We start from the raw sequence: 25,481 nt of genomic DNA, 5'->3' as shown, positions 1-25,481 counted from the left end.
CTCAGTAAAGCCAGATTACATCTAAGTGAACTGCCTTGTAAATATTGCGGAGGATGTGGAATTAGAGCCCTGAAACTTGTTTCAGACCACAAGATCTCCCTCTCTCTCTAACGTCTCAATAACAAACCTCTTGTACCTCTACTTCCAAAATGGAAGATGGTATTTCCCAGTAAGACCTAACCCTGCCCAGAAGCAAACAAGCATTTTTAAAGCTTAAAAAACAAGGTTTTTTGCTCCAAAGCCTCCTATGACTGCGTATCAATTATCTGGCATATTGCTAATGAAAATGGCATTTAAAAAAAAGAAGTATAGTATTGGAAAGTCAAGTTCTTGCATTTGACAGTTTTTGCTATTGCCCTTGAGATTCTTTCACTTCAGATCCAAGATACTGGAAATGCCATATTGTGACTTGCTCTACATAAAAAACTAGCGACACTTCCAAATAAAATAATAGTAAAAACCCTGCAGCACTAGAAACTACATAGGAAAAACTCTCAACGCCAACAGAAACGTTCATACATAGGCTTAAATGAATACCATTTTTAATGGTCTAGAGATACCCTTAAAATAAATACCCGTAGCCTCGCAGAACCACCGCTGTACCTGGATCTTCCTGCGCAGAGACAGGGCATTTTTTTGTCCCGCCTTTTGAAACTGACACTTCAAAGATTTGCAAATTACTGTATCAGGAGTTAAGACCTGAAAAGCTTTCACCAGCCAAGTTGGCCGGGAGGTGGCAGATTCAGGTAACAGTTTGGAGAGGAGACGTACCAGAAACAGCGCTAGCAGAGGGAGGTGCACGGTGAGGGCTACGCACCCGGGAGCGCGGGAAATGCTGCTCGTGAGGGGTACACCCTGCTGCGCGGGCGGGTCACCACAAGGAGATTTCCTTCAGGTGGTTCCCATTCGCTACTCGGACGGCAAAGCGGAAGGCAAGGTGTTTGAAACTCGCCTTACACCACTCATCTCTAATTTATCGACGCCGCGAGCTACCTCGGACGGGTTTTCACCGGCGGATCGGCCGAAGACGGGGTCGGGCCCTTGCGCAACCGGAACCCGCCGCCCAGACGGGCCTCTCCCGGCGGCCTGCCCGGCGCGTGCAGCGGCGGTGCGCGGGCGCCCTCTGCTGTCCCGCCGCGGCAGCGCCCACCGCGCGCGCGGGAGGTGGAAACGCAGGAGGCGGGCGAGGCGGGGGCTGGCAGCCGCTTGGGCCTTCAGGGGAGGCGGGAGTCGTAAGCGAAGACTACCAGTGGGTGGAAAGGTGGGAATACGCCATTTTCTCCTCAAACGAAGGGTGAAAGTGTTGCAAATGAGAGGTGAGGATGCCCCTGCGGTATTAAAAGGTTCATCGCTGCGCCAGAGCGCGCTGCCGTCCTTCCGATACGTAAGCGGTACCGCCAGAGCTGCCCCTCGGGCCACGCGGCCGTGCCCCTCGAGTTTGTAAGGGCGGAGAGGCGATATCGGCCGGCGAAACATTACTGCCTCTGGAGCAACGGGGACGCTAAGGGGCCTCGAAGGGGTCAGGCCGGTGTCACTGCAGCTCAGAGACAAAGGCAAGTGTTGGTCTCTGGTCTCCTAATCTGCCGGTAAGCGCACTGGCCGCAGAAAATGAAATTCTAGTACTAAAAGCACTCAAACACACGCACACGGTCTAGATCGTCTGCTTCTGCTTCTTCCATACCAGCAAATCTGCCTAATGGGATACAAGGTTTGCCATTGCGTATTTATCAGATCAAACCCAACCCGGGCGAATAATAATCCAAACTCTTGCACTTCAGTGACGGTCAGAGCGGCACTGTTTTTCACTCAGTCATCGATCGGTTCAGCAAAACATCCGGGGCGACTGCCAGTATTCAAATTCAGGTAGTTTGTTGATGTTGTTGTTGTTAATCTTGATCTTGATAAAGGGACCAGACAAGCAGAACGATTATGGGAAATAAATTCTCGTTCGTAACACCGTCCACTTCAGCAAGGCGGAGATAGTGGGCAGGCAGCATCCTACACTAAATGAGCATGGAATGAGAATAAACAGACAGTATCAACCCACAGCGTTTAATCCAGTTTTATGAACAAGCCCTAAAGCAAATTTTTAAAAGGATTTATGACGTTAACCAAAATAAACTAACAGGCCACTTTAGGAAGGCTATATCTGGACAGTGAAAATACTGGAACCTTTGAAAAAGAGACCCAAATTCCTTCATTCGCATCAATTGTCTTAAATAAACAGTGTACTGAGATGAGGCTTCATATTAAATATAATCATTTTAATGGTTTTCAACAGAAGGAGATGGAAAACATTGGTGAAATTAACCTGACAGATGAGGTAGCAGAGCTGCAATTTAAAAAGTAATATCCTTCCACAAGATCCAAGAAAAACGAAATAGTCTTGTGTTTTTCTGTAGGCTCCTTATTTTATTTTCTGTTGCTTTGACTGGCAAGCCCAAATATTTTAGCATGAATTTTATTACTGAGGGAAAAAACATGATTATTTCATGAAGATTACGTTGGAGATGCATCTCATACCTCTAATAATATATTATTAACTTTAGAAAAAATGTTTATCCAGCTGTTATTCTTACTAAAAACTTAGTGGATCAACATGACAATTATAGCTATGCTTTTTTCCAGTGTTTTTTGAAATTAGTGTTCACAGAAATTAGCATTTCTGCAAAATATTTTACCTCTGCTAAATCCACAATTTCTGATAAAGATTCCAGTGAAAAAATGTAGAGTGGACATCAGTCAGAAAGATACTCTATTTCTACTATATCTGTGTGACTATTTTATCATTTTTCCAATTGATGGTTACTGTGACCTGAAATGTGAGTGGAGCCCATGAACTAAACACTGGGAAGAAAAGGAAATTATGGAAATGTGTATTTCTGGTTTACTTGGGTTTTTGAAAGTATCTTCTTTGTGAATTTACTGCGTGAATTCACACACTTGTTATTTACACTCCAAGACTTACATTTCAGTCTACCAGAAGGACTGAATTGCAAATTCCGTCAAAACCTCTCAATGACCCATTTTAAGATATTAATCAGATCGGCTAAACAGTGGCACAGACTTGCCTGGAGGTTGCCGTCAACAATGGCAAATCTCTTGACAAGCCTGAAATGAAGGACACTTGCCAAAGTAAATACTATTTAAGATCCTTCTGATTTGTGTAAATGTAATGATCATTAGAGCAGTTTCAGGGATACTTATTCAACAGGAAAGAGTGAACATTAATAGGACGCTGCTCGCTCCCTGATAGCATTATCTGGAGTTACCTAAACACCAGAGCATGGTTGCATCAATAACTGGATTGTTATGGACGGGGGGGGGAAAGTTTTTCTTTCCTATATAGTTATAGCATAGAAAGGAACTTCATTATTTATCCATAGCTGATGCAGTCCTTTACCCCTGCTAAAACTAGCAATACAAATGTTTGCTTTGGTAGGAAACATTATGGGGTTTTATTCTAGACAATAGCTGTCCACTTCCAACTGGACTGAAATAAATTTATTATAATCTATGTAAGCAGCCTTTCAGTGGTATTTAATATTCTAGTTAAGGCTGACCAGTACAGAATTTGATCTGTTAACAAGAACAGTTAAATGTAACTAGTAGAACTGCCCCAAGAGTAATTGGTAAGTATTTATGCTGAAAAATAAAAGGGGTAGATGTCTGGCTGGGAAACACAACTGAGAGAAGGTAAGAGGAACATGAAATACCTGAACTACAGGTCCCATGTGACAAAAGAACGTTACAGAATGTTTTTCTTGGCCTTCACTAAACAGATACTTTTTCCAAAAGATGTTCCTTAACTAAAAGAAAAAGAAAATAAAATACCAGTATTCCCTTGATAAAAAAAAAAAAAAACAATTTTCATAACCAATACACAGCAGACTATTTGTTTTCAGGTTTGAATTATCTACTTCACACATGTAGACAATAGGATCCTCTTAACGGGTATTGTAAAGCTCCTTAGCACAGGAGAGTATGGCATCAAATAGCAACTTCGGTAACCTTAGAGGCTTTTTGGTCCAAGATTCTGATTGAGGCTGTAGTTGTTTAGTGAAGATTGAAATTTTGTGGACTCCATGCAAAGAGAACATACATTTTGCATCCCCCACGCAGGGATTCATGCAAAAATACATATGGCTATTTCAGACTGCAAAAGGTACTAATGCTTCAAGTCTGAGCATTAGAGAACAGAATGAAATACTTGTGCTCATGCTGAGCTTATCCTTTCAATAGGAAAAGAAGAAATAATCACAGTTTACAGGAGGGTGTCTCTGCACCTGCAGTTCAGTTGCTGCAGTCCATCATCTCCATTACCTTTAGAAGCAGACTATTTAAAAAATGTCAAGCCACACTTCCGAAGAACTTTGAATGATTCCTGTGCCGTCTCCTTGCCTCAGTCTCAACCAGGGCTGGAATCTAACAACTCGGAACTAGTGATTTCCTGGCAGAATATTATATTTCTGCTTACAATCATTCTTTCTGGGAATTGAGGTAGTGCTGTGGAGAGCGCTGAATCCCTAACTGTGCAGGCTGGATTAGATTTACTCTAATCCAATGTTTAAAAACAATATTTACCTTGCTTTAGTGGAATTTTAGCCATTTCCTTTATCACTTTGATAATACTTCAGAGATAGTTCTAAACCTGGACAGGAAGAAAGAAGAAAAATGTTCCAGGCAAAATTATAGAAGTCTATATAAACATGACTTTTTCCAGCATTCTGATATATGCATGTATATATTTATATATAATTTATATTTAAATGTAATATAAAATCTATTATGAAGAAATAGTTTACTGCAAATATTTAAATAAAACATGTTGGAGCCAGGGATTGCATGCTATTTGGTGTATTCTGTTCTCATTGCCAAATTAATTTGGTGCTTTTCTAATGTACTGTTGATATGAAGGCAACTGTAAGGTTAATTTCTAGGTTTCTAACACTCCAAATCTCCTTCATAAGAGACAACACAAAATGCATTCAAATTTTTATATACTTATAATAGAACTATGTAGATCTAGCAAGAAACAACTTATATTAACCAGTCCTGAAATTATTTGACTGATATCAACCCAGATGCAACTTGGAGATTTATAAATACCACTGTAAGGATCAAAGTTCATTGTCACCATGTCTGGCTAACACAGGCAATTATTAAAATGAAGGAGAAAACTATTTGTGCCAGAACTTTGACCCCTTAATAATTCAGAGTTCTATGTTTAGAACAGAACAAGGAGTTACAACACACAATATTTTGAGGCTTTATTTCCACTCACTTTATTCCATTCAGGATTTCAAACAGAAATCCTAAGCTGCCACAGGTTTTGTTTTTGTGTGCACAGTTCTTCCACAAACAGGGCAGAAATTACTTTCAGACAGGAGTCATTATTTAAATAACACATGATTCCACCCAGTTACAAATACACTGGCTGAGCAAGAAAATTAAATTAAGGGGGAAAAGACTTGGCACATTTCGCCAGTTTAAAGGATTATGAAATGCAGAAAAAGTTCTAGAGAATCTGCAAACCCAAAACACCACAAAGGTCTCTTATCCATAGCTATTCGTGCTGCTATATTTAATGACAAGTTTTGCAAGCAAACCATTTGGTAAGAGTTTCATCCTGAAGAAATGAAAATAACAACAGTAAAACTTAGTAGTTATATAAAATCATGTATGTTTGAAGAGACATATAAAAATTAAGTGATGGGTTTTTTTCTCAAAAGATTCCTTCTAACTGACACCAAATGGAAATGAGAGGCCACTCAAATGACTCGGGGTGATTCAAGTTCCCACCTTTCTCAGGGGTAACAAAGAGTTCACAGTCATTCCTTGAAATCCAGAGGATCATGGAATCAGTCTTAGGTCTCTGTCCAACCTGGGATTCATTTGTTCCTGGCTCCTTGTCTTCAGGACAATCACTTCTTTTCTGCAGAAACAGGGAAAATTAGATCCACCTTCATCCCTGTAATGCTTGCTGGCCTGAATCCCCACCTTGTCCCTTTGATCTCACACGTAAAGCCTCTTTGAGGCGGTTCCCAGCCTGTCCATGTATTTCTGTGGCAGTATTCTTTCATAGGATCTGTTTTTAGCAATCTCCTTGACTAAAGCTGGGGACATAATTAGGTCCTCCATGGACCCTGATGTGCAGGAGATCTACATACCCCCTTACCAGGATGGAATAGTAATCCTGAAATTAAAATATTCACAGTCTCCACATTGTAAAATGTGGAGTTTCCCTAAGCTTTCCGTTTGGCCACAATCTTCACAAGACATTAAATAGCAGTGGGTCCATTAAAAGCATATTTATATCTTATAGATAAAGAAGTGAAGACTTTCAGAAGACCTCTGAAGTGAAAGTAGGAAGGCTTAACTCATCAAAATTCCTTCCAGTTAGTTAGGAAGTTTATTTCTTATACAGGCTTTAGCATTACCAATACTAGAGAGTTCCAGAAGATACAGGAATTAAGGAATACCATCAAGGAACTAAAGCCATATTTCTCAGCTGTCGCTGATTTGTAATAAATCTTAACAGTATTAAAGCTCAGGGGAAATTATATTTCATTTCCTTTTGTTCACTATCTTTTTTTAAGATTTCATGGAAAGTTATGAGAGACTCATTCTGCCTTTTGGAGACCCAGTCTATCATAAATCCTTAAACAGACACATTGGTCTATTTAACAGTCTCTGCTGCTTTCATTTTTCTTTTGCTTCTGCATTTCCTGATACCATCTGGGACCACAGGTGGAGTGTTGAAATAAAGCAAGAAAGAGGTTTCTACTGATGAGATGGCCAGACAGATATGGTTAAGGAGATGTGCCAGCTGCCCATTTCCTAGCTCTGAGGTTCTGTTGTTATATTACCCAGCACTGGGGGTTCCATCCAGTTTGTTTAATTCGTTTTAATACTTACATTTCATGCTGATTATTTTTCCCTACCTCAATATATTGCAACCTGGGGATATTTTAAGAGACAAAAATCCTTGGAGTACTCTGAGTAATATTCTATGAAGAAAGAAAAAAAAAACCCACAACCAAAAAATAAAAGAATTTGAGAAACGGGTTCTAAATTGTTTCACAATACCTCACCAACATTCCTTTTTCTTTAATTTTTTGGACATAAGCACTGTCTTTATTTTAAATTAACTCCATTTAACTAAGCAGCTAACAGTAATTGTAGCCATGTTGTAATCTTCTGTGGTAATTGCCCATAAGAGAGTGGAACAATAGGGTGAAGGAATAGGTCACTTAGCCTTATTTGACCAAAAGATCTATCCAAATATTAAAACTAGCTCCAGTCCTGAGTCATTTCCTGAAAGACAAAGGAACTTATCACACTTCCGGCAATTATTAAGACATCGTCAGGGAGATTTGAAGCATTTCTTTCATTCCTCAGACTTTAATTCATGCAGACAACAGTGGATGGGTAGGAGGAGTACATGTATGGACACTATATACACAAATAATCTTGATTTCACCTTCTCTCAGAAAAACCTGCCCAATTTCACAACTTGGTAGATGAAGAGTCTGTCTCTTGACTTTATCGTCCTTTCTCTCCATTCCCATTGCTTTTGTCTTTTCCACATTCATGAGGAAAATGAATTGCCTGTGAGATTGTAATGTCGTTAGTTCCTGGAAATATTCCTTTTCTGTTATGACCGCTGGTGAAGAATTTACCCCAGGAGAGGCTTTTAACATCTGATAACTTTTTTTGGCTAAACTGAATGGGCAGTCAAAGCAGCAAAAGTCCAACCTTATAGCTGGCAATAATTAAGAATCTTGCTCAAAATTAAGAATGTTGCAGACAAAATATTATGGATTCAAGACCAACAGCCCACAATCACAGTGCAAAGGCTGACTTCATCATGGCCACAGGGAGGACTGTTCATGAGACAGGCAGGGGCCAATGCCCTGCTGTACGTGTTTGGAGCTATAGTTACCATTCCGTGTTCTGGCAGCTTTGCTTAATTGTGAAAAAGCTGCTTCTGCGATGCCACATGTCATTTAGACCAGGATATATATTCAGAACAATTCATAGTCTGACACAGGAGGTTCACTGGCTCATTTCAGAGTTATTCCCTTCTGGGCTTTCTGGGAAGTCTAGAAGTGCAGAAATGAACTCTGCAAAGCTGTCACGAAGTCCCATCTATGGATGGTTACTTGGTCACCTATGTTGTTACAATGATGGAGATGAAAAGCTTCTGATATTTTAGGATACTTGATTCACCTGTCAAAAAAAAAAAAAAAATCAAATCTAAGCACAATTGCTTCATAACAGTATCACCAGCTACAGAAAATCTTACCATATGCTTTTTCTTGTCAAAGGCATCTTGCTCCACAAGTTAATTCATCTTCTGAAAATGAAGAGGGCAAATAAAAGCAGGGCCTAAACTGGAGTCTGTCACAGCAATTTCAAATAGGACCAAATGAGTTAACAATTGTGCATCCACAGAATATAGCCATCAAGGCTTGCATGAGGGGACCAGAGTTAAAGTGTCACTTACGACAGGGAAGGCACAGGAGCATTCCAGAATAAAATTTCTAAATTAATATATGCCAGGATCTTTACTTTCAAAGTTCAGGAAAAGAAAACTGACAGGTTAGGAAAGACTTCAGTCTTGATCACAGATTGTCATAAAGCCATATTTTAATATCTAAAATACAAGTGTGTATCTTTTTCTGACTCACAGGTTTTTCTCTCCTAATTCTAGTACAAATAAGTCTTCCAAATTATCTGGAAGGTTGAGGAACAGCTGACAAAGTGAGTTTTCTTCTCTGCATATATAAAATATTTAAGAAAAACTGGTTTAGCCTCTATTTTCTTTCTTCATGCAAAGCAAAGGTAGATAACCAGCCTTCAGGTATAATTTGGATCACAGAAAAATTCCAGCTGTGTTAGATTGAAGGTCATCCTTTGAAAACTATGTGTAGTATGTCTCTTGTATGCTTCTATACACAATTATTACTTTCCTTGGATTTGTTAGCATGTCCTAACTATCAACCACAAGTCCTGTTTTGCTTGGCAAGCCTCCCAACGGTCAACAGATGTTTTCTCCCTCCTATCTCTTCAGCGAGCAAATGACTTCCAAATGATATCCATCTCTCCTTGAACATAGGGTGACTCCTTTTCTCCTGGGGTTCTCTTCTGAGCCCTAGTATTTAGAAACTTGGTAAATGAAAACGACCCCTTTTCAGAGACCATGCAGACTCTAACTTTGTGTTTACAAAATTATACTATGGACCACCAAGGCTAATAGACAGTATAGCCAACCAGGCTTACCTCTCAAGTGTTGGAAGACAAGTGTCTTAGATATGAAAATCTGTAATTCAAAACAGGTTTGCATGGCATGCTTCTCTGCCCAGTAAAACTGATTCAGTTTACCTGCTTGAAAGCTTTACATTTGTTAAGTGATTTGGGGCTTGCCACATACTGTCTGACAACTGCCAACACAAACTGCTAGGATTCAAAGAACATGCATAGATCATCTGATGCTACTTCCTTTTGTACTTTCATAACTGGAGGCAACATAGAGATGGAAGGAAAATCAAGACTTCTCAAGCTTGTGCTGAGTTGAAATATTACAGTGAAATTAAGCCATCTAGCTTTCTCATGCTAAAGGTCTAAAAATAAACCAGACATTTTTGAGAGTCAACATTCTAGACGAGACACAAAAATCCCCAGAAGTATAATCAAGAGAGCATTTTTCAGTTAGCACTTATTACAGTTAAGGATCCTAGACATCTTTTAAGACTCAGCTGAGCTCTCTTTATTCACCCAGAAATCTCAATTAGTTAAAAATATAATTTTGCAATGTCTATTTTTGAAATTTGTGTTCGATAAAGTACAGTAGGTATGGTTTCAGAAAAGGACACATTTGTTAGCACTTGAAAAGCATATATTTCAATACATACTTGAAAGATAAACTTCTACCAAGTACTCTCTCTCCAAGCAATTTGCAATTCTGAAAATGTGATCTGCAAAATGAGCACACACATGAAGAAGGAATTTGTGAAGAAAGAAGGATTCTGTGTATCTTTCTTAGTTTTCAGCACAGAGAGTTATGACTGTTCAAGCCAGAATACTCCATTCTCTTACATAGCCAGTTACTCTTCCAGGCGTTCTGGCGTTAGCACGACTTCTTATAACCCTTCTCAGAATAGGCTTTACCAGTGTGTTATCTGAAATGCTAGACCCACAGACCCAAATAACTGCAAAGTGAAGTTGCAGTAAATTAAATACTATTAGGCACAGATGCACAGCACAGAATGTAGTGTAGGAAGAGCACAGAGAGCATGCTGGTCCCGGCTGAATGTTGAGCATTTGCCTTAGAGATGCCTCTGTGTCCACTCAATGGTTGTCCATGGCCTCTCGCTGTACAACATGCATTTTCTGGCCTGGAGGTCCCAGTGTTCAATATAAAGCTTTGTAGACCTTAGACCTTGGTGAGAAATCCTCCTTCAAGGATTTTTCATTGCCTGACATTCTCTACAATGGTTCCAGTACTACCATTTCAACTGAGCTGGTGGACTCTTTCAGTCTCAGAAGAGTTGCTGTTCAGTGAATAATCCAGCAAAAATGGTATTGTGAGAGAAGAACAGAGGTAATTACCCATGAACATGAACAATGCCATCCAGCACAAAATACAAAACCAATCTCTAACTGGTACACTCTGTGACACTAAAATTTAGCAATTATATTAGGCTTTATTTTTAAAACTCTTTACCGACATTGGCAAATCCTAGCCACAGCCTCATGAGTGATTGACATATTGTGAAACTAGAAAAAGACGCAGAAAAATTAAAAAATTACTTATCCAAACCACAGAGAAAGACAGTGTTTCAAGCTTAAAATAAGAAGCAGCAGAAATTCCTGGATCTCAACTACATAATCAACCACAGATTCTCTTTGCACACATACAACCAGAATACACAGGCAAATGTAAACTTCACAAAATGTTTGTTATTATTAATGTATCCAATGCATTGGGCATCCATATGTTTCAATTTTTCACGGGGTGATTTTTCGTGTTGGTAAAAATTCAGTCCCCTGTCCATGCAGATGAAATCCTTTATCTGCAGGAGCAACTATTAAGAATATATGTCACCTGTCAGAGAATCATCTGCCCTTTGATCATTTTTGGCCTGCAGGAAAGTAGTTGTTTCTGAAAACAGGTAGAATTCTGACACATAGGTATGTTCAAGGAGAATCTGATATGAAAGTAAGCTTGCTACAGGAAATACTGTGTAATCAGCGAGTGGAGAGCTGAGAAGCTATTAAAGAAATAATGCAGATTTCATCCACTTGATAACTGACTGTATCAGGTCAATACAGGCTTGCTGTAGGCTCAGGCAAAGCAGAACGTTTTCTAAGGCAGCAAACTCTGGGGTGATAGCAATAACCGTGGCCTGGTTGCTTCCTTTGCCCACACCTGAGGTCTGGAAAACCAGTCTGGCTGCTTCCGAACCAGCGTGGGTTTGGCATAAGGTCATTCTGTGGTGTGGAGAGGTCCCTCCACACAGCAGCTTTCAGACCATCCTTCCCATGGCAGTGGGAGCAGCAATCCCTACTCTCCACGGTCCTTACCTGGCTTCCTGGTTGTCTGTCCCCACCTTTCCCTGTGGTAGGACCCTCCCCTGAGACAGAAAAATTCACGGTTTTCTACATTGCTGAGAAGCATTGGGCCACCTCTGGTTCAGTATCACATTTTTTAATGACCAGTAAGTGGTTAGTTAAAAAATCATTAGTCTTACAAAAGGCCTATGTTTTTAATCCTAAAGATGGACTGGCACCAATGCAAGGAAAACCACCAGGTGCCAAGGCTCAGTAGCTAATAAGATGATCTGCTTCACTGCCTGCCTCCACCTTTCACTAAGTTGGCTGCAATCTTAGACTCTGGCTTTACTGCTATTCAGGGATCTCTGACACGTCTTTGAGACCTACGTCAAAATTAAAACAGACAATTTATGAGCATGGACCACCTACACAGAGTTAAACCGTTTGAAATTCTGCACTTCTCCTATGATGCAGTGTTAAAATCTTTACTGTAGTAGTTTAGCTTCTTCCAGATTACAAATTCTCATTTTTACTTCACATGTAAAGCCTAGAATCAGGGAAGCCATTTTTCACTATAAGCAACATTTCTTCCATTTCATATACGCTAGGAATCGTCACTGAGCAAGCTTTTCCCCCATCATTACTTTTTTCTCATAACAGCTGCTGGATTTGAAACAAAAATGTGGTTCTCTAACCACAAAAATCCAACAAGGAGCACAAAGCAACAGAATCCTTAAAAGGCTCCTGGTTTTGGTTTTGATTTTAAATATAGTATTAGTAAAGCACTTTTAAAATTAGATATGGCAGAAATCTACAAGCAGAGCACCTAATGTAAACAGAATGGAGCCTGAAACACAAGGCTTCATATGCCGGCTTCATATGCAGCTACTTTAAAAGTATCATTTTGAACATCAGAAATACAGAGATGAGGAATAAAGTTGTGATATGTCCCTATTCCATCCCGTCTCCTCTCTGCAGAAAGTACTGGCATAACTCTTTGAAGCTTTGGTGTATTCTGAAGAATTTATTACCTTCATATCCATTAAATGAGCTGTAAATTTTACTACAGTTTTGAGCAAATGCCTTTAATAAAATAATAGATTTCAATAAAATGAAATTACTGTCCTTCTAAGTATGTATTATACATTTTATTGAAATTGAGCCAGAATTAAAATATAAAAAACCCTGCACAGTAGTTTTTAAATGTGAGTTTAGAGCTCATGTCGTGCTTCCTCAACTGTTTGGTTTGGACGTGAAGTGCCACATTTTTCTCAATCATGAAGTCACATTTAAATTGCCCTTGTGCTTGATTATCTATTGGCATATGTTTCATTATACTAGACTTTAGAAGAAAATACATTACTGAGAAAGACACAACATTTTCTACAAATGTATGTTTGTTGAATGCTTTTTGGCAAACAAAATGAAAATCCCAGAAGTTTTGACAGCTCTTTTTCATTCCACAACATTCAAAGATTGTTTTCTAATAATCTGGCACATTTCAAAAAAGTGCATAGTCACACAAGTCCACATTCCTGAGTTCACGGACTTTAACAGAGTTACACAAAAGAAAAATCTGGCCTGTTTTTGCTAATAAAATGCTAGCAGAGAAAAGGAAGGGTCGTATGAAGACAAAAAATCTGTACCCCACAGTCTGAGTTTGTCTTCTCTGTCTGTGGTGATTTCCTGGACTACTGGGAGTAAAGTATGAAATAGTGGAAGACCTGTGGGACAATAATGACTACTTCTCAACATCCCCATCCACTCAGAAAATGCATCTCAGTCATGTAAGAGATCCATGAAAATATCTAGGTGCAGAATTTGCTACATATAGCAATCACAAATGGTCCTGACAGGAAGTCTTGATAACTGTGACAAAAAATTTAAATATATAATTGGTGTTGTGCCAGATACGTGCCCCATTTAGTTTTTTCTTAGACAGAGGTTTCTCAGTTGCAAGATTTCATTGCCCAGATAACTGCTTTATTTCTTCCAATTTCTGCCTCTCATAGGCTATCTAAAATGCAGAGCAATGGCACTCTGCCATGTATCTCAGGATATCACTTCCCCATCTGTCCAAATCACATACCTGTCCAGACTGAAATGAAGCTTTTCTCTGTTGCACATCTAGGTTTAATTCTGAAGGAAATCCAGGGCTGTGAATGATGGGATGTGCACCTGCATCTGACCCCAACACAATCAAAATGCTGCTTGGGCACATGTCCATCACCAGCTTAATGTGTGGCAGGAAGTCCTGGATCTCTTTCACAGTGCCTTTGTAGCTGCTGTCTCTTACAGATGCCTCTTAGAGAGGTCAGCCAGATCCTGTCAGATCCTGTACTGGAGACCATTTGTCACGTTCCTCTAAAATCTCATCAGCAATACAATTTCAATTACTACTCATGGTGCCATTAACGGTTCTGTTTCTTATCAAAACCAAGCATAGAGCTTTCTCTCTGATAGGTCGTCTTGACGCCTGAATCAAGTTCACCATGAGTAAATCAGTTCTGAATCATCTTCCACCATGTTCTCACTGCAGACAAATGCTATTCCATGTCTGATTAAGATGCCTAAATTGGACTTGCCTTTGCTGACCTGACTAGAGTTTTTGCACTGTTTAATATCTGCTATCAGAAATTAATTTGTCTATCCTTTTTCTGGATCTAGAATAGTTGTGCTTCGGAAGTATTAATAAGTTCCATGATTTAATTACTTATTCTCTGAAAAAACATTTTTGCTTGTTCACAAATGTACTGCTCATTGTGTGCCCCATAGTTCTCAAATTGTGGGATATATAGTAAAAAATAATTCTGCAGTTAAGAATATAGTACAACCAAGCAGCAGCACTCCTGGACCGTCCTAGCTTTTTTTAAATTAGAAATTTATTATGTTTTGTCAATGAGATTTGGAACTCACTTTCCTGTCCAGTCAGTTCTTGAATCTTGTATTCCTCACATACAGGCTTTGAAATCTCACAAAAGGCACCAGTTTGTTCCTGATGCCGTGCCTGACCTTTTTTGTAATGATTTCTCATTTAATGTCACCATCATCAATTTTGCTGGAGGAACAATTAAGCAAAGTTAGAAGACATTTAACCAAACAGTCCAATGTACACTTTAGCCACTCTACCCCAGGTAAAGACACAACAGTGGCAAATTACACCTATACAGTCAGCAACCCCAAGAACACCAAAGGACATCAATGACAGAGTCAGACTTATGCACAACTTTCTGTGTCTGCTCCCATGCTCATTTCACATCCGTGACCACTTCCAGGACAGAACTTCAGTGTCTCCAGAAACTGCAGATTTGAAAATAACCAGTGATACTTTCTATAACAAAACCATGTGGGTAAAATTCAAGACCAAACAGCTCAGTGCATGAGTCTTAGTCTAAAATGAAAATGGCCTCTATGGCATACACAATAAGAGCATGATAATAAACTTACCATAAAGACACTCTTTTTTAAGCATCTCTAGCCCCTTCTACACAAATATACACCTATACAGGTGTTCAGATTATTCTCTACTCTCCTTGTCTTTCTACATTTTAGAGTTCTAGAACACATTTGAATTTTTGGCAAGCGTCTCACTGAATCTGTACATCATAAACAAACTTGAAGAAAATGTAAGGCTTAATTTTATTATTAGGGCTAGCCAATAGAAAGCATCCAAATACGCTTTCTTCAATATTTAGACTGGTGCCTAAACTCATGGAATAAAAAGTGTAAGAAATTTTCCAGATGGACCAAAACACCCTACTACTTGCTTAGAGTCTCACAACACAAACAATTCAGGTTGAACAGCTGCCAGGATATGTGTGGTTTTGTGTGTGATACACACGTGTGTGTATCTCTCTCTTTCTCTCTCTTTTCCTATTTTCATAGAGTCTGCTCTTTGGCTTTGCTTTTTTTCAGCAGTCTTTGCCAATCCAAAATATGTAGACACTAAGTTAAATCACTCATTTTGTTTATGTGGCAACAAGTTCAGACTTCTTGGCGAAAAAATGTTCTTGGCTTCGGACAAAGCAGGCTTTGAGATGCTTCCATCTGTTTTAAATACACCACAAATCATAGTATGGAAACCATTGCCCTCAACTGGTAGCCAATTTGCTGAATAGACCTATATTAAAAAAAATAAGAATGATTCAACTGCAGACTGTTTTCATATTTTTATATCATTTAATTTCCAAGGAATTCAATCCTTGTATGAAAGAACTTTAAATACTTGTGAATTTCTCTTACTGGGTACAGGGTCAAGTAAGTAAATTAACAAAAAACTGTTCTTTCAAATTCATGAACTGCTATTATCAGTGTGGGAAAAAGGTTTAGGCTCTTTATATTCTTATATAGTACCATTCATAATGGGATCTGAGCACTGTTGTAAAGTTAATCTTTCAATCTCTCAGTAGTTTTACTTCTTTTTAGGTTTTACTACTGCTTGAAAGGAGGCATTTGAGAGAATTTGTGAGTCAACAGTATACAGAGCCTTGGAAAAAAGCAAGATATTCTCTGCTTTATCTTTGGTCTGTTGTGGGAATCTGAGCACATCTTTTTATTCTTCCTCTTCTCTCACTGCCTTTTTAACTTCCACTGCTAGTTTTGGAAAGGGAGAAGGGTTTCTTTAACAACATGTATGGACAGCACCAGCAATAAGGACTCCCAAACAGCGAGATCTGTCTCTTGACGGAGGGACAGCTCATAAGAAGCGATGCATAGCAAGGAGGAGGTTATCCATTTCCTTTGCATTCTTCCTGCTTAAATATTTGTCTTGGGGACTGCAGTGGCAGAAACAATAGCTCAGTACTGCCTACCAGGCCCACATCATCAAGCCCAGCTGCAATGAAGACTTCTTGAGGGGGCAAGGAGGAAAGCAGAAGAAACAACAGTCCTGACAGACTTTTTCCTTACCGTCTCATGCAGACCTTCTCTGGCACAGAGCTGAGTCTGAATCTGCTGAGGTCTGATATTACCTCTCTGCTCCCTTCATCTTCTCTTTACAAGAATAGCATGACTTGTTGCAGCCTCTGGTCTCCCCACTGATTTGCTCCCTTTTTTCTTAATACAATCCAGCCACTTTACACCTTATACTCCCCAAGCACACTCGTCACTCCTCCCACCCACTCAAGACTCTTCCATAGTGTATCACCATGCTGGAAAATTGACAGTAGCTGCCAAGGAAGACAGCAAGATATACCACACTTTGCCAAAGAGCAGGGCACCTTCAACTTTTATGTCTATATGAATGTATAAATATATTGCTTCTCCCATTTTATTAGGCCTGAAGAAAACAAGGCAAACAAATGCTTTTCACAACCTGGACCTCAGAATTGTTTTCAAACACAGCTCCTTTGGACTCCAGAAAATTAGAGTCACAGAATCATAGAATATTTCAAGTTAGAAGGGACCCATAAGCATCATCAAGTCCAACCCCCTGCTCCTTGCAGGGAGTTACATCTTTCAAGATAGTGAGTAAAATGTATTATGTATATACTTGTGTATGATTTTACATGAAAACTAATTACAGGATTTACTCAAAAGATTATAGCAGATACTGGAGTAAAACCTTGATCAACCTATTCAAATATATCTTGCAGCCCCCAGCACAGGTGTCCACATTATGCTTCTAAAATCAAGCATAGCATGGGAATGTACTCTAATTTATCCTACATTATGCAAAACTGAGTCTTTCTGATATACATTTCTGTCTTGTGTTCCCTTCCAGGTATGGTCTATTTTCAGACGTACAGCAAACTGAAAATATACAAAGTCTAGAAGCCAAGAGCCAGGAGCAAGGGACTCTGTGACTGTTGTGGTAAATTGCCTGTGATCAAATCTGGTGGCTCATGGCTGAGTTCCAAACTTATTGCAGAAGAACCTGGCTTAGTAGAGCCAATGATGGCAGGAGGCACCTCATACTGCAGCATCCAGCAGTATTTCCTAGTTCTCAACCAAGGCGGATGTGATATAAAGGATTTAGCTGAACTTGAGAATGACCTGAAGTTTGACCCTATCAATAGGGGCACAGTCTCACTGCATTGTTGAAAAAATCAAGCCGTAAGCAAAGGCTGATGTGTAACAGCTGTTAATAAGTACAAAACATTGGTTTCCATATGCAGTATTTCAAAATATACCAGAAGAAACTCACTGGAACAAGGAACTTCACTGTAGGCTGGCAGTCAGTATCTCAGCTCTGTCAGACTATGCCATACTACATTCTTTTACACATAGCCAAAATTTAGAATAGTATCAGAGCTGCATGACTTCAGTAAACAGAAAAAAAAAATCCTGTTCCTTCATTTGAAAACAATTCTTACGTGTCCTAACTCACAATAAGATTCCCTCTTATTCTATCTACATGCTTTTTATGGTTGCAGATGTTGTGGGGTATAATGTACAGATAATGCAGTAGTATCTAAGGGTATGCAAAATCAAATCAAAACCATGATGTGCTAATGCTAACAATTGACCTGTGATGCTAGTTTTCCACCCCTTTCTATATTATGTTTCTGCTTCATCAGGTCTCCTAGTGCTGCCTGAGCAAAAAGGATGAGAAGCAAGAGGCAGCTCTGCTCTGCACATCAGCTAGAGGTGCTCCTGCCCTCAGCAGAGTGCAAGGTAGGATGATGCTGCTGCATGTGTGGAATTAGTGGCAGTCTCAGGGTGCTGTAAGGAGCACGAGATATGTGGAGGTTGCATACCCTAAAGATATAAAGGAGAAAAAATGTCATTTCTTCTACCATGTGGGTGCCAAGGTACCCCTGAAAGAACAGACCCATGAAAAGTTAGAGTAAGAATTCAACACCATTCACAAGCCCCCATCACATCTTTAACCCTTTGGCTAAAATATTTATTAGTATTGCAATACTTGTTGATCCTTTCTGCTATCAATATTATTACAAATTTAACTGATGAGATGTTTCATTGCTAATCTGCCAGTGCTGTTTCTGTTTGCTCCCTGGGTTGGGACTTGGCCCTCTTTTGCTTTCCAATAAATTATATTTTTTTTAATCTGTTCCTAGTAAATATTTATTGTAACTTCTTCTGAGGACAATACCTCATACCTTAATAGCACCAAAAACATGAAGAAAGGCATTAGTAATTAAACCATGCTTACCCTCTCACTTCTCTAAATTTGAATAGCATGGTTTAGGGACAACTGGGAAGTATTCCCATACAACAATGAATTTATTCATTCACTCACTTATTTTGGACCCTGAACACCACATATATAAACTTTATACAGTTTTAAGCATAGCTCAAACCTTTTTGCCTTTTGTAGGAACAGTACAAAATGACCTTATATCAGTAACTTCTCAGCATAGTAAAATATCTTATGCCATAAAAAGAGACCTTCAAATGACTTGTAACTATGTTGCAATTTTCACTTCATCACCTCTGACTACTCCTCAGCAGATATCACTGCTTAAATCTCCAATTAGATATATCAAAGAAGGCATCTTTCTGCTATATTCCTAACTTTTTATTAGCTTGATGAAATCCTTGGAATCTGTAGCTTTACTGAGTCATTGCTCCAGTTTGGCAGTCAGATGGATCCAGTACTCTGATCTGGGAGCAGGCTGAGGCTCTGGTGCTTCCAATTATGTCCTTATAAGGCATCTTGGTTCACTTCAAATCATTGCTTTTTCTATAAAGCTTTCATATTGCAGTGAATTATTTATGCTTAGCAAACCAAGAGCTCTCAGTGCTGATAGTATCACAATGTTGTTAGGTAAGAAATAACAGCTGAAATCCTGACTTCTATATACCTCCGCAGACAGAATGAGAATGAAGAAGCTCTCTGTCCTTCCCTCTTAGCAGACAGCTGGAATACACTATAAACTGAGCACAATGTACAAGGAAACCCTAGCCCCTGGGCTTTCAGCAGGTTGTCAGCTTGTGCTCACTCACACAGCGCTCCTCTCCAGACCTGTTTGACACCACATATCCTTCACCCAAACCTGCCAAACATCAGAAGGCAACAGGTTTTCTCTTCTGAAGTTCTGAACTATAATTTAATTGAGGGAAGGAAAAAACTTGAAAGTAAAAGCCCAGATTAAAAGAGGGGCTGTCCTCCCACCGTTAGCACTGGCTGAAGTGGAGCATGCTCTTGCACCAGGTGACACTTGGCACTAGCACGACTGTGTCTTCTCTCCCCTCCTTGTCCAACAATAGCTGCTTCCACCACAGTCTCCTAGCCACTTGCTCTTAAATCCCAAATCTAATAAACGTGCTTATTTTTCCCCTGTGCTATGCTGCTTCTCAGGCGCTGCAGTGTTTATCTCAGTACCTCAATATCAAGGGCAGAGGCTTAGAGGACAGACATCACTTTTTGCTGTGCCTACAGTATATGCACACTGAGTTCTCTCTGATCAGGGTCTGGAACTACTGCAACACAAATGAATAAATGATATCAGCATATTGGAAAGTGCTGGCATCATCCTGCCATATCTAGCTACCAACTCAGCGTGCCAAACGGGTACCTAAAGGCACTTTCTGAGCTTTGCCAGCAGTATGTGCTATCTAGACACAAGGGTAAGCAGCACAGTATAAATATTTAATATAAATCCTATCCTTTGTTCTGATCTGCCTACATCATCAGGTTGAAATACCAGCCAGTTCAGAAGAAGTGCATGTATGTCTGTGATTCAGTTTTCATGCAGACAGAGTATCAACATAAATTTTAGTGAGAGGAGGAAGGTTTCATTCTTACTGGTAATTTTGTAATCAGACAAAAAAATGAAAATGCAAAATTTTCTAATTATTTTCAACAAGCAATTAATCAGAACTAACTGGGAAAAGGCCATAATCTCAGATTTTAAATCACAAAAAGAGCAATCAATACTTTTAAAAATAGTTCTAAGCAAAGCATTCTGGCTGCCCTTTCGCTTCACTAATGTGCTGTTCCTGTGAATTCATTTTGCTTTGTGTGCTTTGTTCTCTTTTCCTACAGCAACCCCTACTGTTAAAAATAAAACCAAAATTTTCAATTACAAGTCCACAAGGTTATTTTTAAGTAACCACTAACTAACAGCTCAGACATTCAAAGTGATCCTAATCCTGTTACACAATGTGTTTTGTTTCCCCAACAGCTTTTTTAGGGAGCAATCTCCTATCTAAACTGGTCTCTGGGTGCAAAAGACATGAATTAGACATTTATAAGACAACTCTCTGAAACTAACTAGGGGAACCTGACTGAAATATCTGAACTGACATTCCACCCTGTGCTTGATCAGTGACAAAACTCATAAACCTAAATTAAGGAAAAAGAAAGCCATCTTATAAAATTGGATCTGGTTTTACTTCAAGATTTCAGTTTCAGGGGAGTATGATCCCAGGTTTTTGATTCAGGTCTATCCTTAATTTTACCTAAGCTGTGAGGTAGAAGCTTAGATTTATAATTTAATGTTCATGGTTTGAAGAAAAATGATATGGCACAGAAAATGGAGGCCTACAGAAAGTCCAAGTACTGTGTCAAGTTTGGTAGGCTAAAAAGTTAAGTGAGTATTTAAAATGGAGTAACAAAAAACATGCACTTTGTGGCTTATTAGAAGATTGTTTTGACAGAAGGCTGGTTCACAGCTTCTGTTCCCAGATTTATAGAAACTGACAGCAGAGCTACCACTATTTCTTGTTTTGAAAAAAATGTATTCTATGTTTTTCTGTGTCTAAGGTCACTGTGTGTCATCATGTTCCCTAGAGTATGCTGTGAGCAAAGTTCAGCCCCAAGTAGCCTGTTAGCAGACTGTTTTACTGAAGTCATGTTCTATGTCTGTCTTTTATACCTACAAGGATTTAGAACAATTTTATAGATAGAAACACTCTGTGACTATGTTATACTTTGTCTGAATTTGAATTACTCATATATTCAAAAGATAAGCTGTTTAAATGAAACACATCCTTTGACTTGAGGTAGCTGCAAAAGGATATGGTTTTTTATTTTCAAAAGTTCTCACCACAGACTTTTGCTAACCTTCAACAATGAAAAAAAACCTTTAAGAATATCACAAATTCTTAGGAAAAGAGAAGCATTTTCCATTGCCCTCCTTAGTCTTCCCTAATCCAGTCCTTTGGATATGAACCTACATTTCTTTATGCATTGCCCTGACATGTCATTTCATACATGCACGAAGGTGAGAATTTCCTATGGAGAGACACAGTGAGAAAGTTTGAATAAAAGGATCAGTGAACAGATGGTAGCCCAGTAACACCACTAACCACTTGGGTCAGCCAACAGCTCTCAGCACTTTCTGCTGACTTCCCCTGAAGTCTGCACTGCCACAGATTTATTGATCTTAGTATCCAAGCAATGTCTGTTTACCCATTCAGTCATCAGAGAGAAGGATATGTATTACATACACTGGAACAGGTTGCCCAGAGAACTTGTGGATGCCCCATCCCTGGAAGTGTTCAAGGCCAGGCTGGATGGGGCTTTGAGCAACCTGGTCTAGTGAAAGATGTCCCTGTCCATGGTAGGGGGCTGGGACTAGATGGTCTTTGAAGGTCCCTTCCAACCCAAACCATTCTATGATTCTATGATTTGTTGACTTACTTATAATGTCAGTCCTTGGCAAACCCATTTAATAATAAAGTACTCACTAATGGAAAGTTGGCTTTTGTCATCTTCATGTAGTAAAATACTCATGGCTCCAACTGGAAAAAAAACCAACGTCCAGGATCACTGCAGAGAAAGGCAAGAAATACACATCACAGGAACTCAGCACAAGACTGTACAGAGGCTGCTTTTCACTATCAGTTGAAGTAATTTCCTTGTTCAGATTGCCATCCCAAACCAGACTCCAGAAAATACAGAAGAGACACAGGAGCTGAACTGCAGGCCATACCCTAACCATTTACATTGCTTGCCCTTGTACAGTAGAGCTCAAAAAAATATATCTTTATGAAAGACATTGTCACGTGGTTAATAATCCATATGTTCTTTGAAGCCCAATCAAACCATCCTTTCTAAGCAGGACAATTGGTGTATATTAAGAGGACCCTTCATCTCTATGGAGTAGTTGAAATATGCATAGGCTTATTCTACAGTGAATGCAGTCATAAGATTTTATCAACAGAAAATGTGCAATATTCACCATTTTATTACTGCAGCATGATAATGGATAATCATATCAGAAAGCTGAGTCTGGCACAGATCGCAATCTGCTCCAAGCTTATAGCTTATGGAGTTACTTCTTTAACGTAACTGGTAAAGGTGGAGCTAGAACCTTGAATGAAAGAAAGCCTGCTGCAGTCCATGTGAAAATTTCCACTGACTTCAATATGCTTTAGTTCAAGCCTTTTCAGATGAGTGTCTCCAGTGGAGTTCAACTGATAAAAGCAGCATTTGTACGCGGATGTCATTTGCTATGTAAACATATGATGGAATATGCTTTCTGTGGATTCTTTGGCTGGCAACAAAGAATCTGGTAAACATTCACCCCCTTCAGACTGCAGTTTCAGCAACTGGAAGTTTTGTTTTTTCTGAGAACTGTGCGAACAGAAGCTAAATTTCATAACAGCACTCTAAACACTGCTGTCTGGTTTCTGTTAACATTTCCATTACCATGGCTTCTCAGATGGATTCACACCAATGCTGAATTCTCAAGGAGGCAGTAGGGAAAGAGATTGTTGCCCAGTGGGTGTTTTTTACTACACAGCTCAAGTGTCACGGTGACTAATTTTTACAAAGAGACTCACCTAGGGAGAGCAGAATCACCTAGGGACCCAAGTCTGGCCAATAATAAGCATGCAATAAACTTGCAAGCAGAATGAAAGCTGAATGCCTATCTAGTGTTGGCAAGAAATGGTCTAGAGAGGGTGATGCATGGCTTAGCAGAAAGGAGTCTTATGAGAACTGGTTGTGGATTTGTGTTCTTGAATTTACACAGATGCACACAGATAAATCTTTGTACATTGTATGATTGTACCTTGGTAGACATAAGTAAACTGTCTAGTGTGACCAAGAATCTTCATTTTTTAATTTTATACTTTTTTTTTTAAAATGCTTCTAATTAGAAAAAACCCTTCATTATTTTCAGCCAGTCACTTCAGCAAAGCTGTTACAGCTAGCATATTCTGTAAAAGAATTTCTCTTGCATTTTGGCCAAGATCATCTGATAAAGCTTATTTGCACTCAGTGAAGACATAACACAAGGGACTGGGGTAGCATTAAGCTTTATTTCAAGGACGACTTGGAACTGACCTATCTTTTCTCTATTGCAGGTAGCCATAGTAGAGGGGCATTTCTAACAATAATAATTCCACTGATTTTGTGGATGCACTGCCTTTGTACAAGTGAATTGACTTGGAGAAAAATTACTCCATTCATAAATCAGGCTGCAAGATGCAACCTGGCAAAGGTTAAAGAATACCTCTTTCGTACACTCCTGGATAAAGCAAATAAAACAGAGAAAGCTGCCTGCATGGAATGAGTCTGTCCCTGGCTGATGGATGCAGAGAAAAGCTTCTAGTAATTCTGACCATTGCTTTCAGCTTAAATTACATTCTAACTATGAAAGAATAGCTGTAAGTACAATTTATATTATTTCACAATACCTGTTCTCCTTCACTGGCACTGACAAGTTCTTCTCTTGAGGCAAAATTCTCCTTTCAGGGACAACAGCAGATTGCAGTTCCAATTTCTTGCCTCCCCAGTATGCACAGAATTGATGTCAATATCTGACAGAAGCACTAAGAACAACCTCTGAAGGAATTATAAAGCAGAATCTTGGAAGTAAATGTACATGAACCATAGATCATAAATAATGTTGTCCCAAAGGAAAGAAGAATCTCCGAGAACTTCCTTGGACATATCTGCTCCACAGACGTAGTATTGCCAAATGATTTGCATTGCAGTAAGATGTGAAGTGCATATGCATTCACATGCTGTATAAAAGATATGTGTTATCTGACAGTGTTGTAAGTATAATGTTGTGGTGTTCTCAAAACTGTTTTCTCTGACTTACTCCACTTCTATAAACACTGTTAAACAATTTAGTTGTTAAACATTTTAGTGAGGCAGTGATTTCAGCAGAAAAGGAGAGGATCTATAGTTTGTAATGCACTTTGAGTTTTATCATAAGGAGAGATGGTAAATATAATTGTATTACTTATACAGATATAAAGATAAAAATACACATTTGCGCACACACACATAAACATGCATACATGTATATAAAAAATACACTACATATAAAGCTAACAAAAAGACAATAATAGATTATCTAGATTACTGTAATAATGATTGAATAATTTTAATATGAGACTAACATATTATTTAAAAAATAAAGCAGCACTATAAATGCTATACGGTGATTTGTTTTCAGCAACAACTGTGACATGTTAGAGTCTTTCCAGAAATTCACAAATGGCCAGTCCTTAGGTGATCATGTGGCAAACTGACAAGTACACAAAGGTTAGGAAAAGGATATAAATATTTTTCATATAGTCTGTCAGAGAGAAGTATTTTCACATACTTGAAATATTTCCTATAAAGTTGAGTATTTAATATTAGTCAAAAATTCATAAATTAATCCTTATGCTTTCACTGCCAGGGACACTTGAAGGAAGCTCTGAGAGCAGTTTCAGACTCTAGGAAGTGAAAAAATCTGCTGCCCAAAAGAGGCATAAAGATGCCAGTTTCAGAAAATAAACTCTGCTAAAGTGATTAGACTGCAGACTGAAAAATCTAGTTCAGAAGTCAAAAATGTACTACCAAACCAGGGCAGTACAGACTAGATATAACAACATTTTCAGCACCAGACAAAGAGGACAAATTGGCTCAGCGGCTGTCTTGAAGGAAATTCTTGACTGCTCTGTAGTATCTCTGAGCAAAAGCACAAATGCTGGAAAGTGACAGGACCTTCAGCTGCCTTCCAGAAGGTATGTTCAGAAGGCCTTACGCCCCGTGAAATCTGCACACGGAG

At 39.0% G+C, this 25,481-nt stretch overlaps 2 long non-coding RNA genes across 2 annotated transcripts; one reads left to right on the top strand and one right to left on the bottom strand.

Annotated features, from left to right (window-relative positions):
- The first annotated feature begins 1,762 nt into the window (after positions 1-1,762).
- On the top strand, positions 1,763-17,087 carry LOC115338642. Its single transcript, XR_003922476.2, has 3 exons — positions 1,763-1,863; positions 8,696-8,766; positions 16,836-17,087. It is a non-coding gene; the product is annotated as an uncharacterized LOC115338642 (long non-coding RNA).
- On the bottom strand, positions 7,098-25,481 carry LOC115338640. The gene is made up of 3 exons (XR_003922475.2): positions 24,112-25,481; positions 22,156-22,209; positions 7,098-8,232 (listed from the first exon to the last, which is right to left on the bottom strand). It is a non-coding gene; the product is annotated as an uncharacterized LOC115338640 (long non-coding RNA).

Source organism: Aquila chrysaetos, chromosome 2, assembly GCF_900496995.4.
Source record: "Aquila chrysaetos chrysaetos chromosome 2, bAquChr1.4, whole genome shotgun sequence".
NCBI classification, from domain to species: domain Eukaryota; kingdom Metazoa; phylum Chordata; class Aves; order Accipitriformes; family Accipitridae; genus Aquila; species Aquila chrysaetos.
This window is presented reverse-complemented; position numbering and strand designations above follow the sequence as displayed.